A 15,571-nucleotide genomic window follows, 5' to 3' on the forward strand; every position below is an offset into this window, starting at 1 on the left:
TTCCCCTCTGGGCTCAGAAACTTTGGTTCTTCGTAAAGTCATTGACTTCTGAGAGAGAGCAAGAAAAAAAAAAAACACATTAGCATGTATGTGTTTGTGTTGTGTTGCTGACTTTCGCAAGTCCAAAAGGAACAAGTAATCAATCAATGGAAAAGAGCCCAATGTAAAATCTGATGTAAAATCTGATCTACATCTAATTATTAATAATTAAAAGTCAAATATTTAATCAAACATCAGATTCTTACTCATTCTAATTTCAAAAACAGGCATGATAGAGAAGGGGCAAGTGGGGTGGCTTGAAAATAACTATATTATATATGAAAAAATAAATAAATAAATAGCCTTGTTTCAGGACGCCATTAGCAAAAAGGTGTGTATCTGAGGAAAAGCTGGGGGGATTTTTTTCAGGTGTGTCCTCTTCTCATAAAAATAAGTAAATAAATAAAAATATTCAGCTGAAAATGTGAGTTGGTCCGAATGAGTTTGTGTTACATTTTTGTATTTTTGTGATGCGATAAGAAAACAATACGTGTTTCCTTTTCCCACCTTTGAAAAGCAGTGGAAAAGTAAGTAAGAGAGTAAGAGACCACGTATAGATGGACGTGGGGTTTTGCTTGTCTGCCACAGCGTTGTAGTTGATTTTGCTACCGCTGGGTGGCGCTAAAGTCAGAAACTGACTAAATCTGTATGATGGTTTTAATTAGTGGGGAGCAGTTGATAATATATCGGGAAAAGAAAAAAGAAAAGCATGTGCCAACACCGGCTTCAAACGTGTCACAGATGATTTCCTGTTTTACTAACACATCTTTAAAAAAAATAACAATAATAGATGACTAACAATACCGACACCACCCAGGAGCGATATGGCTACAACAAGCTGAACGAGATAAGAAAACTAAACTTATGTAATAATAATAACAAAACATTGTAACTACTCTTTTTTTTTTTTTTTTTTTACTTTAGCCAGCAACAACGTGCTCTCTGCTTTTTTTTCTTCTTTTTTAAGTTTTGTTTTGCTGGTTCGGTTTCCACTTCCACAGTTAAAAGAGCGCAACAGCGACGTGATGTCTTCGTGAGTTCTCCAAAAACACGCACACGCACAGAGGGAGAGTTTGCGATTGGTTATCGGCAACTTGCTGTCCGCGTGACGTCAGCAAAAGGAGGAGGAAGTATTGAGAAAAAAAGAGAGGAGGCGAGATGAGAGCACTGAAGTGTCTGTCAGGGGACGCGTCGCAGCTTCAGGACCGCGGACTGATGATGCGCGCTTTTGGACGCGGCTGATGAAAAGCGTCTCGCTCCTCTGTCGGTCCCACGGAGATCACGGCACTGACCCGGGAACGTCCTGATCTCGGATACAAGCACACGGCACGACGAGGATGTCTCATCCACAGCCGTCTGCGCAGGCTCGGCAGATGGCGTGGGATTTATCGATCTGATCCACGCGCTCACCTGTTTGTCGAAGCGAGGCTGTACAGAAACTCATTTCCATGTTCTAAACATCTGGAGCCCGGATGATGCGACGCTGGCCGCCCCTCTTTGCCACATGTGGATGTTTTGGTCTCCACGAACGCAGGAGGCATCTCAAGAAGTGAGTATTGTGGTTAGGGTAGGCTTGACTAGTTTCCACAGATCATTCCACCTTCAACAAATGCGCCTCGATCTGAGGGCGCAGACTTGACATTTGACACATTTATGGTTATATTGTCGGCGTTTATTTAACGTGACATGCTCAAGTTCACCGTCAAACCCATGACCAATAGATAACGATGTGTACTGGCTTCTATAACTAGTTTGCAAGAGAACAACATTAAAATGGTACATGAGTAACCCAGTTACCTGTGCCTTAACTTATATAACAAGGGCAAAACATTAGTTGTGATAGTGAAGCAGTGTTTATGCAGGCCCGCACTCTTCAACCAGAAGCCTTTCACACACCGTCCAGGCCACTGAAGGCAATTTGACTCATACAGTGATATATATTTTTTAATTTATGAACCCCCCCCCAAAAAAAACACACTATGAAACCTGCTATTGCCTTTTTAATATTTTAAATTATATACACATATATACAAGTGTTAGTATTTGTGTGCGTTAGAAAGTGACGCACGTCTTGTCGGTGCATCTATTTCCCAATTAAAAATATTGACGTCAGACGTACAGGGGAAAAACGTGAGGTCATCACGAGGTTGATTTGAGTCAAATATTTAGCAAAATAATTTTGAAATAGATATAAATATATGACAGGGTGCTCTTGCATTGTGACCAAAGCTGTAGTGGCACCATTAGAATACCTATAATAACAATACTCATCATATATAGCTGTAAAAATAACCGAAAGGCAGATACTACTACTACTACTACTACTACTAATAATAATAATAATAATAATAATGTTTAGCATACATGTTTGATAGATTCCTAAAGTGTTGCTGTGGAAGATGGGCTTTAATGAAACGTTAAAGCAGTAGAGTTTGATGAATTCTGATGATCTGGGTTTGTTTGCAAAGTGTGAGAAGGAGCACAGAATCCACAAACAGTCACACAGGCTACACAGCTGTGAAGTTGCACCTTAAAGCACAACAGGAACAGCTGCTGTACAGTTTGTCACCCCACATCTGTTTTTCATGTGTATTTTGGTGCTTAGGCTCTAGAAATGGAGTATCATCATCTCGGTGACTGACAGAGCGGTGTGATATTAAAATGGTTTAATTAGTTTTGGGGAAGTTATGGAGATTTGGGATTGACATATCTGATTTAAAAACATTAAAAACAAAAACAGAAATCACCATTCGATGGTGTTGAAGTGAAACCTGAAGCTAAACTTGCATAAATACCAAATCATTTTCTTTGTTCCCAGAAAGCCTCGGACTTACCTTTTGCTGTTGTCGCTAATGACGGAGCCTGTTCCTGTCTTTGGTTATCTAGCTGTATGAGTGATAATCATGCATCATAAAGCTAGATAACCGAAAGTAGGAATGACCTCCAAATCCTCAGCCTCTTGTTTATGAGATTAAGAAAAAAAGAAGAAGAAAAGAAAGAAAAACTCCAAAAGGAGGACATGTTGTCTTTTCAGGTAGGTTATGTGTGTGTATTAGGTTTAATAATACACAGATTCTTTATGAAAATGCATACAGTAAGGTTTTACTTATTGACTATTCTTCAATCAAAAGTGCCTATTCCTTCCTATTTGTGAGAAAAAGACTGGCACAATGAACACATTGTCTTAGGTTTTAGAAAATGGTTGTGAAAATGTTGGGTAAATATTTTATCAGTAAACTGAAAAAGCTTTTTTCAAAATAAGGTGTTTTTGCTGCACCTTTCCACAACAATTATCAGCCTCATGATCAAATACACAGAATCCCAGAAATTAAAGCATTTCTTCTAATAAATTCTAACACTGAACTTTTCTGAAGGTTGCTTTAATGAAGTGATCCGGGAATAATAAGCTCATGGGGTCACTTAAATATTTCTGAAAGTAGAAAGAATTTACAAGGGGCCTTTATTGTACATGAATGAATGATTTTTCCTACCACAGACTTCCTTTAGAAACATACTGATGACATTTCTTTGTATAACAGTAGAATTTGGCCTCACGTTGTCAAATTTAAAACACCATTTTTACCTCATGTTAATGTTTATGTTACTGTGATTAAAACCTTTAATAAGCATAATGAGACTGTTGAGATACAAGTCGTGCTTTTTGTTTGGAAAAAATGCTATTACATTTAAATGTTTTCATTTTTAAAGCTGAATGCAGTTTAGCTTTAAAAATTAGAAAATTGATATTATTTTGCCTTGACTCTGTTCGGCAGACTGTATTTTACTTATCACAGTATAAACCAACAATAAATTTCCAGATTCCTTAAATTGGTCAGAACAGTTAAGATCTAGGAGAGAAATCACAAGTGTTAGCTTATGTCTTTCAAGGATTAGCACCCATGTATTTGTGTCAAAAGGTTATATTTTTAAAAGCACGGTTATAATAAACTGATTTCATTGTCCTCTAAATGAGAGGCCTCCTTCTCAAATTTAAGTACGTGGGGATGTTTGTATTTTGGGAGTCATCTAGACGGAGGTTCAATGCTGCGTTTAAAATGGATGTGTAGCAGAAAGTATAGCCGCATTAATGTGGTCCATCATCAGCCGTCCGTCAGATACAAATCACTGCTGTCTTTATGCCTTCCTGTCTTAACTGTCACCTCCGGTGTGCTCTCACTTAACAGAGATGTAGCAAATCACTGAGGTCACGTTTCTGTGGCCTTTTGAAGGTCGTTCTGTGAGTCACTGCACTTCTAACTGCTGCTGTAATTGAACAGAGCGGGAGAAAGTCATTGAATCAGTGGCTGAAAAAAAAAAAACTCATGACATTTGATTATATTAAAGCTGAGAGGGAACCTGCATCTCTGTGACTCTGCAGGTGGTAAAACAAGTAAAAATTCCTACAATTGTCCCAAGTTTACCGAAGCAAAACATAAAGGAGAAAAATGCTTCTCAAAAGCTAAAACCTCAATGTAAGTAACAGCAGTGTTATTGTGTGCAACATTTTCTAAACTTTTGACATTTTAAGGTTATTGAAGGAGTTTAGAGTGATTACCTGTTTCCTGTTTATGCTTAATTCTTTTCCCATAAAAGCTAGTCAGCAAAAAAAAGTTTGAAATGAAATATATAGAATTTATTTGTAATTTCCTTTTTTTCAGTATTGAGTTTATTTGTTAGGCCTCCTTTAAAAACAAATCATTCACTTAAAATACTAAAAAAAAAAAATACAAGTAAACTATAAATAATATTTTTTAAATGAAAGTAAAAATGCAGAATGTTAGCTTATATTTCCTTTTTTTTTATTTTTTTATTTTTTTAGCTCAATAGTAATCATTTTAAAATCAAATAGAGATCAGCTGCTTAATGACATCTGCAAGTAGAAAATTAGAAACCAAAACGCCAGGTATGGCAAACGTCTTGTTTTGGTAAAACTCCTTTAGACCATTAGTCTGTAATAACGGATGCATTAATTATTATGGGTTTTTTTTTTTTGTTTGCTTGTTTAATTATTTTTGGTGTAAAAGACAAAAACATGCAGTTGTGACCTGGAAAACGAAACACTGATTTACGTTTTTGTTATTTCAAAAAGAATGATTATTTACAAAAAGGAATCAAGTTTTTAAATTAACCTTTGCACTCTTTTATAAAAAAAAAGGATACAGCTGAAGCTGAAGGGTTAATATGCATTTACACTTACATCCTTTTTCGACATACACGTTTCGTTTTTCCCTCCACCTTTAAACCTTTTTATTTTGAAACCTTCCTTCTTCTAACTCGCTGTATTCAAATATGTTTAAATGCTTCCTCCAGCCTTCCGTTTCCTGCCGTGATGCTGATGAACGGAAAGAGATTAACGTTAGGCCCAGGTTTAAGTCGAGGTCTTGGCAATTAGATTTTTTTTTTATGTAGTACTTAGAAAATATATTTTCCTTTTATTTATTTTTTTTAAAGGAGAATAAACCGTGCACCCAATAACCCACCTTACAGCTCTCTGTTGGATCACGGCATGTATGAAGACCCTGACTGTAATATAAAGAAAACAATCACGCATTTCTAGCAGATAATGAATAGGACGCAGACAAGCTCTGCATATTAACATAATTGCATCAAAACTGGGTGTAAAAGCGAGTAGGCCCATTTAAAGGCACAGCACCACCTACGAGCTCCACCCAGCAATGAAAAGATAGAGCGATTCTGAACACGTTAATATAATTTTATGCTTATATTTAATATAAAGATTGTTTTATTGTCCTAAATATTTTTGATGTTGTAGTAAATAATAATAATAATAATAATAATAACAATAATAATTATTAGATTAGATAAAAGTTCAGCTATATTTTTATTGTGCCTAGATGCTGAGAAAATGCTATTTTAGATTATTTCAGATTTAAAAAATTGTCTTTCAGATTCTTGCTGGCTGGCAGTCCTCCATGTGCTTCTTAGTTTTTTCTATAGTTTTTTTTCTCTGTCATGCCAAAATACTGGTTTTAATAGCCAGAGGCTGTGGCTTGAACAAGTAAAAGGGGAACTGTCCCTTTATTACATGTTGTAATTAGACATTCAACTGGAAGGGTGGGGGGTGAGGGCAAAGCTGGGTAATTATAAATGCTGACACACTGGAATACTGCGTGACTAGCAACACACAGCACACGCTTTAAATCCTCATTATCAGCTTTTCAAGAAGCATTCAGCTCTCTAATTTCTATGTCTGGATCTTTATTTAAATTTTAAATTCATACAGTAAGGTTACGCTGGGTTTAATGTGCTTTGGGTCCAGAAAACAGCTAAACATCTGGAAGGGCAAGGAATTGTGACTGCATCTTTGATTATTTACCTGTTGCCATTCTGCACAATAACTGTATAGTGAATTCAAAAATATTTCTCATATAAAAAAGTCATTCCTGAAATGTATTTTATTGGAAAAGCGCTGTTTGACTGCACTCAGAGGTATAATGGATAAACACAAAAGGCTTTAATGTGCACCCGTGCACATGTACATACAAACACAGTGTAGTCTGCATGTCGGTGGTGGACAGTGCAGCTGCAGGAGACCTGTTGGCCTGTTGGTAAACAGTGACCAGGCTCCACATTATAATTCTGATCCTGCCTTCTCTCCACAATGGCTGCTTTGTGAAAGGAGTATTTCACAAAGGTCCACCACTTCTTTTTTTTTGTCCCCCTCCCAACATTGTATATTTGAGAGGCTGCTGCAGTAAACCCTGTGGTGGGAACAACAGTCAAGACTAGACAGTGGCAGATGCTTGCATTAGCACAGCAGCCATAACAGTGTCTCTAGTAGAAGTTGTCCTTTTGTCTTCCTGCCTCTTTATGTCTGACACTGACTTTCGTGCTGTGAGCATATAATTAATGCACTGTCTTACGCCTGAACTATTGTGACTCACAAACTGAATTGTGAACGTGGTCATGTATCATGAGGAAATGTAAGTCTTAATTTTCCAAAGAATGATTAAGAAAAATCTTGCCTAACATGCCTTAACAAGCAGCACATGACACACTACAAATATCCCAGCAAAAACCCAAAATCTTAGCAGTAACGGAAAGATTGCAACGATTCATTTCAGAAATGTGTAAACTGGCAGCAAAACAGCAAACGAAGAAGACACAGAGACACAAATGAAGAAACATAGTGGACAACTGGAAAGACAGTCTGAGCTGGCCAACTTAGTTTGTCTTTGAGGGCTTTGATGATCAGTTTATTGGTTGATCAGTTTACGTTGCCATGTGTCAAATTCAATACTCGAAAACAACGCACAGATTAGACTCTGGTTAGCTCTGTCTGGGTGAGCTGTGCTTGCTTGAGAAGTGAAGAGTAGTGAAGGATAGCAGTGAGAGTGAAGCTTTCATTCTCATGGCTCACATTAGAGAAACCTTCATTTGTCTTTTGCTCTCACCAGAACAAAGTTTTACACAGTAGAACTTTTTTTTAATAGGGGAATGAGCCTGATCCGAATGAGTCAAAGTCTCATATCTCAGTACCTGTGTAGTACCTGTGTATAGTAAGGATGATGATGAGGTCTCCTGAAGGCAGGACATTGTCCTTTTTACATCTCTGCAGCCCCCATTCCTCCCACAAGGATACCGCAGCTGCGATCCAGTCTTAATCTGGGGATAAACACGATTATCCTGCTATGGCTTGTTCTTGGCTTTGTAACAGCGACAGGGGACCTTTCACAGCTCGCCTTTTTCCCATGGTCGAGTGGGTCTGAGCAGCTAAGACCCCTGATGTGGACCAGTCGTCGTTTATCAGCTGTAGGCAAGCAATCAACCCCGCGCTGACTCTAAGGGAGCAAAAGACTGAAAAGGTTAGCCACATAGTTAGAGAGCTGCAGCTCCTCATAGAAGATCCTGCTCCCATCCTGATCTCTGACATGCACGCAGCTTTATAATTAGCAGAATCAAAATGTGTTTTTCAGCTTGTTATATTAACTAAATAATAAAATGTCCATATTCATACATGTAGTAATATAGGGAAGAAAAAAGCAATGTTTGAAATAAATAATGTGTTATTTTTTCTCCCAATATTAGATCTCTATTATTAATGTAACTGTAACAGGGATTCATTTATAGGCATGAGTCCCTATTTTATTCTAACATGTACATTATTTTATTTATTTTATTTTATTTTATAAGAGGCCAACTTGTAGTACTATAATTGCAAATGACCAATTCATATGTAATTTATGCACCAATCATATTATAATCATTACAAAAATGAAATCCCTGTCTTCCTCCCAATTAAACATTTATTTATTTGTGAGTTAAAATGCATACACAGTATGTAATTTGACCATATCAAAGGACAAAATCTCTCAGGAGTGGATTTTGCATTCTCTTCCCGCCAGTCGTCATTTGGCTGTCAGTCAAGTTCAAGTTCACAGGGGTAGAAACGTCTGGACTCTTCATTCACTCCTCTCATTCCTCCCCTGGACTCCCTCCCTCTCCCCTGCTCCCATGCTCTGCGTTGACTGCATGGCATTACTATGACACAGAGGCTGTGGCGTTGTTATGGCAGCAGGCTGGATGGCCCGAGTATGTGCTGGTGAAAAAGACAGCCTGTCAGAGACAGAGAGAGAGAGAGAGAGGAAGCGAGAGACTCAGGATACCCCCCCTCAACAGCTGGGCACAATCACCCCCCTTCCAGCCTCCAGCCGCCCCCTCCAGCCTTTCAAACACCACCCAGACCCTGGGAACACTGAGAATTTCACATTCATCATTCATCACACACTCCCTGCACACCCCTCTCAACCTTCTTCCACTTTTTCTCCCCAACCAAATCCTAACTCTGTTACCCATCAATTCATCCATCCAATATTTAAAATACTCCTTTAAAATACTACCCACACTTAGAGAGATGCCTGCCCCACGACACAGGTGTACTGTGGGATCAAGTAAGGAATTTCAGATTTTAAAAAATGGTAATTCAAATGCAAAAATTGAAGATGATACTTGAGCGTATTTTTACACTCAGTCATGCAGTGTGTGTGTGTGTGTGTGTGTGTGTGTGTCTGTGTGTGTGGGAGAACAAGGGAGAGATTTTGTTGAGGTCTCATTCAACTTTGAGCATGAAAGGCTGATCATTTGCATAAACTGCATGCTGTCTGAGGGGTTTGGGGGTGGCAGCCATACAGAGAAAAGATATAAGAGAACATAAAAAAAGAGCACAATCCTGCATTGTGGGACTGCAGGAAGAAAGAGGAGGTTTGAATAAGAGAGAGGGTGAAAATTGGCAGAGAAAGGACTTTACCATGTCTCCCAGTGGGATTAAATTGTCCAGGAGCCTCTTTATATATAATTTGGTGAATCTGGCAGCAGCATGGCCACAGGGCTGAATTCAGTCTGATCCTACACCGAGCCCGCGCCTGAACTTCATTTGAAAGGAGTTACATATATGCTGAGATGATGCAACCAGTTAAAGAATAAAGTAAATGTTTAGAGCGGTTCACAAAAAAAATCATACAGCGTTTTTTTTTTTAAATATTTAATTTATTTTTTGTATATTAAATTACAGCTGATGTCGTTTGTCCTCTTTTTTTTTCTTTCTGTTTTTTCTCCCTCAGATGAGGACCAAAATGGTACCAGAGTCATCAAGCTGTGGAGGATCAGGGGTCACTGTGAGGAATCCCGTCTCCGCTACTGGACTCAAAGTTTTCTATCCCCACATGCGAGTAGAGCTGTGCAAACAGATCTCACTTCAAGCAGATTACAAATAAAATTGCTCTGCGAACAAAACAAAAATCTTCTCACACTCTTTGCAGAAGATTCGTGCTTTTTCTTATTTTAGAAAATAAGCTAAAATGTGTATAATTGTTTTTATTTTTTTGTTTATTTATTTAAATGTAAATTTGTCCCTGAATGTTATTACTACAATCATATTGTATTCAGGTCTTTGTATTTCGTCATTTTAATGACTTGCTCATAAATTAAACCAATAAACGTGTAATGTAAAATTTCTTTACGTCGACAGTGTATTAATGCATCTTTTTGGAGTAACCCTTGACTGACCCGTGACTGAAAACCTATTTATTTAATAAAAATGTAATTAAAAAAAACAGAAATGAGATGGCTCTGTCATTATTATTAAAATCTGAGCCAAACTGAGCCAAAATCTTCACAAAGGCCGTTTCGGTCAGCACCTTGGACAGAGGCAGACTGCAACGAGCGCTCCACGCTTGGAGGGTGAAGAATGAAAGACGACTATTTATTTTATTTTAGTTTAGTTTAGTTTTTTTTTAAACAGGTGAATTATGACAAATTTCAAACAAAGATGGCATGATATACGACAAGCTTAAAATTAGCTTCCTGCCCCTGCTGTTGATTCGATCGTAAAGTAAAACAGGTCAAATAAATGTAATTCAATCCAGCTGTTGATGACAGCGTAAGGCAGACTTCAGCATGTTGCCCTTCCTCTAGTTGCTGCTTTTTTGGAGATCAACCCGACCCCAGTTCCCGATAACTTGTCTGCTGCTGGAAAGAGGGTCGTGACCCTTTACTCTCCTGGGACACAACTTGACCCGACACAACCCGTCGGACACGTGCGCCTTCTTCGATCCACGACGCGACTTCATGGTTGGTGAAGTTTGCGTCATTCCTCTTGCGTCAAGGCTCTTTCAGCGTGTAAAACTCTGAATCGCAGATGCTGGTGTTACACCTGACCAACGCCTTATTAAGTGAAGTAGTTAGTAAGAAAGAAAGAAAGAAAGAAAGAAAGAAAGAAAGCATCGGTGTCCACCTGATACCACTGAATGGGAACATCCACGCTGTACACATTTGCAGTGCACTTCTTTATTTATAAGTCGTGCAATGCCCGATTCTTAAGTTTAAACACACCTCATTTTAAATGCAGACAGCACTGCCTTCAGTTCTCCTCCTTTCATGTTGTGCACAGAGTAACAGTACATTTATGCTGCACTGTATGCGTGAGTGATGCGTGTGTGAGACCCAGCTGACGTGAGGATGAGGAGCAGGCTGAGGGTGTTCTCTCTCATGGCACTCAGTGTGTGTTCATTCATTCATACATTCATTCTGCTCAGATATTCTAGTAGTTGGCACATGTAGATAGATGGACATTGTTTGTTTTTGTTAGAAGACACTGGAAATCATATCACTAAAGCTGAGAAATTAATTTCCATACCTTACTATCAAGAAGAAAGCAAACATTTTATTATATTTATTATGACATTTCCATCCATTACACTGATTTTAAACTAAAGTCTGGGTGATAGGTGACACTTTCACTCTTTCCAATAGTTTATCAGCATTTTCACAGGAAGAGAGATGTTTAAAGTGAACTCAGATGTAGTTGTACTTCCTCACACAGCTGTGGTCCAAGCTTGTGTCTGTGGAGGGCTGCAGATGATTGTCCAATCATTTATATCTTCCAACTCAGTGAACTTTAGGTCTTGTTCCCCTCGTTTGCATAAGAATAAAATCTGGTCCTGTGAAGTTCCCCAACCTATTGACCCAACTCCCCAGCAATGAATGGGACTGCTTTGAGGCTCCCCAGCCTCTCAAACAGGCTTTAACCATGCTTTAAGTCCCAATCATGGTAATTTAATATAGCTTAAGCCTCTGGCTGTTTTGCTGAAGCCCCTCTACAGTTTGTTTTAGGCATTCTCTGCTTCTGGCCTCATCAGTGATACTCAGCGGCAAATTTAAGGAGCTGCTGTGGTACTACAAGTTCCCTATTAGTAGCTAAATAAGCCTTAGCGTCAAATAATTAGAAAAAGTATTTTCTATTGTTGTTCAGTCTTTTGATTTTAATAGAAGAGGAAAATCGCACCACATAGCCGATGAACAGGGTGATGAAAGAGTCTGACTATTCATTTATCTCACTTAAAGTGTAATATCCTCAGTGGCCTGAATTTTTGTCTTGTGGGAACAAATATACATACACGATCAAACCTAACTCTTGATGCTAGTTTAAACTAACTAAACCGTGTGGTGGAGGTCTACAGTTAGGCAATGACATCATGATACATATAGTGTTGTCACTGTGATTATCAACAGAAAACTAAAATCTCTCAAAGTAATTAATTAAGTAAAAAAATTTCATAGTGTCTTTTAAGACCAATCACAAAGTGCTTCACAGAGGTATCAGTAAACCTGCCCTGACTGATCCTGACTGTCCTCACTGTCAGAGAGAACACCTCGATGATTATGCTCATGACGAAGTTCCTGTGCACATTTCCTGTGCTTATTCTTAATAGTTGAATACAAATGTGGACGGTGATTCTGCATCCTCTCTCAGCTAGTCTCCATGTTGAAAGAAAGAATCAACATAAGGTGTTTTAGTAAGCCGCTGGGCCTTGTCATGTCTATGTCTCCGTATGGCACTGATTCTGACAGGCAGTAAAAGAGCACTGTCAAATACACCAGTCCAAAAACTCCCAAAGGGCTTGAATAATTCACATTGTTTTAATACTCAGCACACCACTTGCGCCTTCATGGTGTGAGAGACCACTCGCATCAAGATTCTCCATAAAGTTCATCACTCAGAGAGAACACCCACCAAGTCAACCACAGTAAAGCAGAGCGATGGCCTCACTGTAGGGGTCCAGAGTTCATGATTTCCCTTTATTCTGTTGTAGTTCTTTAAGCGATGAAATGCACACATTTATGCAACATACATTTTATATAAGCTTATACAGTTTTAGTTGTTTAAAATTGAAGTTTATCTCTTCAGCTGCTGGCATGGACAGCTCCAAACTTTAGCTCCTAATAGAAATCAGCACGAATGCATTCACTGATAAATATTTATTTAACAAAAAAATTAAGTGACTTGGCTTGTTAACCAAGAGTTACTTTCATGTGCTGTGTTAATATATTTATGAATCCAGTATATGGTGAGAATTGATACTTTATAAGCAGAGAGCGATCGAAACACAAAGACAAAGCAGAAACAAACACACAGAAAGATTAAATTAAGAATCTGAACACAATTTTAATAGTAAACTCTTCTTTTTACTGACTGTGAAGCACTATGGTCAACACTGTTGTTTTAATATGTGCTATATAAATAAATTTTGATTTGATTTGATTCTCCTATTATAAATCGTATATAGAAGCATCTGCGCTACTCAGGCTGACTTATTGAATCAGGTTTCCAGCAAACAAAGTGTTGTTTCCAGTAATAACAGCAAGAAGAGGGCTAAATATTGATCTCTTTTTTAAAAAAATTATTTTTATTATTGTAATCCAGGATTTAAGTGCATGCCTATGTTTACAGGGTGCGATAGCGTACAACCTACATGATTCATACCTGGTGTGGATGATTTTTTTTAATGGAGTGTTAAAAATATATGTGGTTCAAGTTTTTTTAGGCCATTTTACATCATTAGAAACTAAAGAAATTAAACATAAAATGCTTGACAACAAGGCTTTCAAAGAAAACGGTGTACTATTGTGCTGATGATGAAGGTGCTGCCATTTATGTGGATTAACCATCTTCAGCTGTTATTTGACAAAGAGTGAGGAGAATTTATCAGATTTTTTTTGTCTTTGTTTTTTTCCCCCCTGAATAGAGTTCATTTTCAGACTGCAGGGAGGTCTTATTAAAGTGATCAACCGGATGAGGAGCCAACATTTTTGCTACTATGACTGTCATGACTGTTAATCAAAGAAAATAGAAACATCCTTATTGGTTAAAAAAAAACATCAAACTTGTTTCAGTCACAGTTCAGAAAGCTCTCAGCTTTACAAGCACCACTTAAGAGTCTCTAATAAGTGATCACATGATTCTGGGGACTGCCTTAGGCTCCAATGATTTTGTTCAATGGATGCATTTAGCAAACAGACTGGTTGTTTCCCATTAACTAAACTCGGTGTTCTACATCAGGTTCAAGTCAAAGAAGAATAAATAAAAACTCTCTGTGACTGGTTTTGTTTTTTTAAATAAAGTGATTTTGTCACAACTGTTTTGAAAACAACAAGATGTATCTCAGGGACATAACTATGCTTCCATTAGTTTAAAGGCGTATTACAGATCAGAGCAAAGGATTTCAAACTGCCAATCTCAAGTCTTCAATGCTGGGCATTGTTTTAGCTCTCCGGGATGCTTGATGAGTTGGCAGTTGGATGTTTTCCCAAAGACAGGGATGGGACCGGTCCTGAAACAAGGACCTCATCAAAGGTTTTGGCGACAAAAGCCTTCCAGCTCTGCAGATACATAAACCCCTGAGAGGAGAGATTTCTACAGGACAACAAAGCACACATTTGTTTCTCTTCTCTTCCCGTCTCAATCAAAGCCTCTAATTAACACGGTGTCTTTTCAGATAGTGGAGATCAAATAGTAGCAATTATCTGTGCAAACTTTGATGAGGTGGAATCCCGTGCATTTATGGCCACACATTCAATAGTAATCTCAGTCCCTGGTTTGGTTCACTGCACAGCCAAAGCTTAGTGAGGCCCACTGCACCAAAAAACCAAATGATCTCTAATGAAGGTCCACACAATGATCCATGTAGTGCCAAAAACACTGACACACACACGCACACACACTCATCTTGGGCTTGTTAAACTAACTTTATATTATTATAGAAGATTTATATTTTCAGTGATTATCATTAACCTGGTTAAAAATATGGATGTTAGTGACAATATTGGGCTCAACGCACCAGTCGGTCATACATAGCTTTGAACATGGCTGTAGACTCAATGTAATTACATTGTTTCATAATAAGTAAAACTGGCTGTAGGTAAGTGATTCATGCGAGTCCTGCTAACGTGGGCTGAAAACTGTGTGTCAAGTTCAAGTTTATTAATCATTTAATTAATCAAAATACAAAAAACAAAGATACTAAAAAGACACACATGGACACACACACAGAGACAGAGAGAGAGACAACTGTGACAACAAATAAGACAAAATTTTTAAGATGGGAAAATTACGTGTTGACTGAGTGCAATAACAAATTTTAGTATGTTCAACCAAAGCATATTTATCTTATATTTCATCATATATTGTTGCAAAGATGTCAAAAATCGTGAAAAAATAAGATACTGGACCATTTGGGGGAAAAATGTTCTTTAAGCCGAAGCTGACTGGTTTTTCTAATTAGCTGATTTCATGCAAAATTCGTCCAGTGAGAACTTAATGTGGCATTATGCAGTAAAATTACTGTAAAATCTACAGTTAAAACCTGTTCATTTTGCTTGTTTGTGGAAAATAAAAACAACAAGCACGTGCGAAACAAACGATGTTCATAAGACAAGATCCCCATGAGGCTGGGAGGGAAAAGGCTTGAATTTCATCAGGAAAGCACACAAGCACAGGGCCACAGTGTGTCTCTGTATCCAGGCAGGGCAATGTGTGCACATCAGGTTTTGTGAGGCTCTGACGAGATGTGACAGCCCGGCTCTCGCTCAGAGATCCCAGAATTTGGTCCATTTTTCTGCCTTTTCCATTTACAATGCTTCAGTGGAGATTTCTTTATTTCAGAATGGACAATGGTCTCTTTCTTCCTCATTCCCAACATCTCCCTCGCTCTCCCTCAAACACACACATTCACCA

At 38.1% G+C, this 15,571-nt stretch overlaps 1 long non-coding RNA gene across 1 annotated transcript; it reads left to right on the forward strand.

Annotated features, from left to right (window-relative positions):
• Positions 1-1,199: 1,199 nt before the first annotated feature.
• Positions 1,200-10,118, forward strand: LOC146393668 (uncharacterized). Its single transcript, XR_014800616.1, has 3 exons — positions 1,200-1,588; positions 2,858-3,073; positions 9,621-10,118. It is a non-coding gene; the product is annotated as an uncharacterized LOC146393668 (long non-coding RNA).
• Positions 10,119-15,571: the final 5,453 nt, after the last annotated feature.

This window comes from Perissodus microlepis, chromosome 1, assembly GCF_051167445.1.
Source record: "Perissodus microlepis isolate ML-2025 ecotype Zambia chromosome 1, ASM5116744v1, whole genome shotgun sequence".
NCBI lineage: Eukaryota > Metazoa > Chordata > Actinopteri > Cichliformes > Cichlidae > Perissodus > Perissodus microlepis.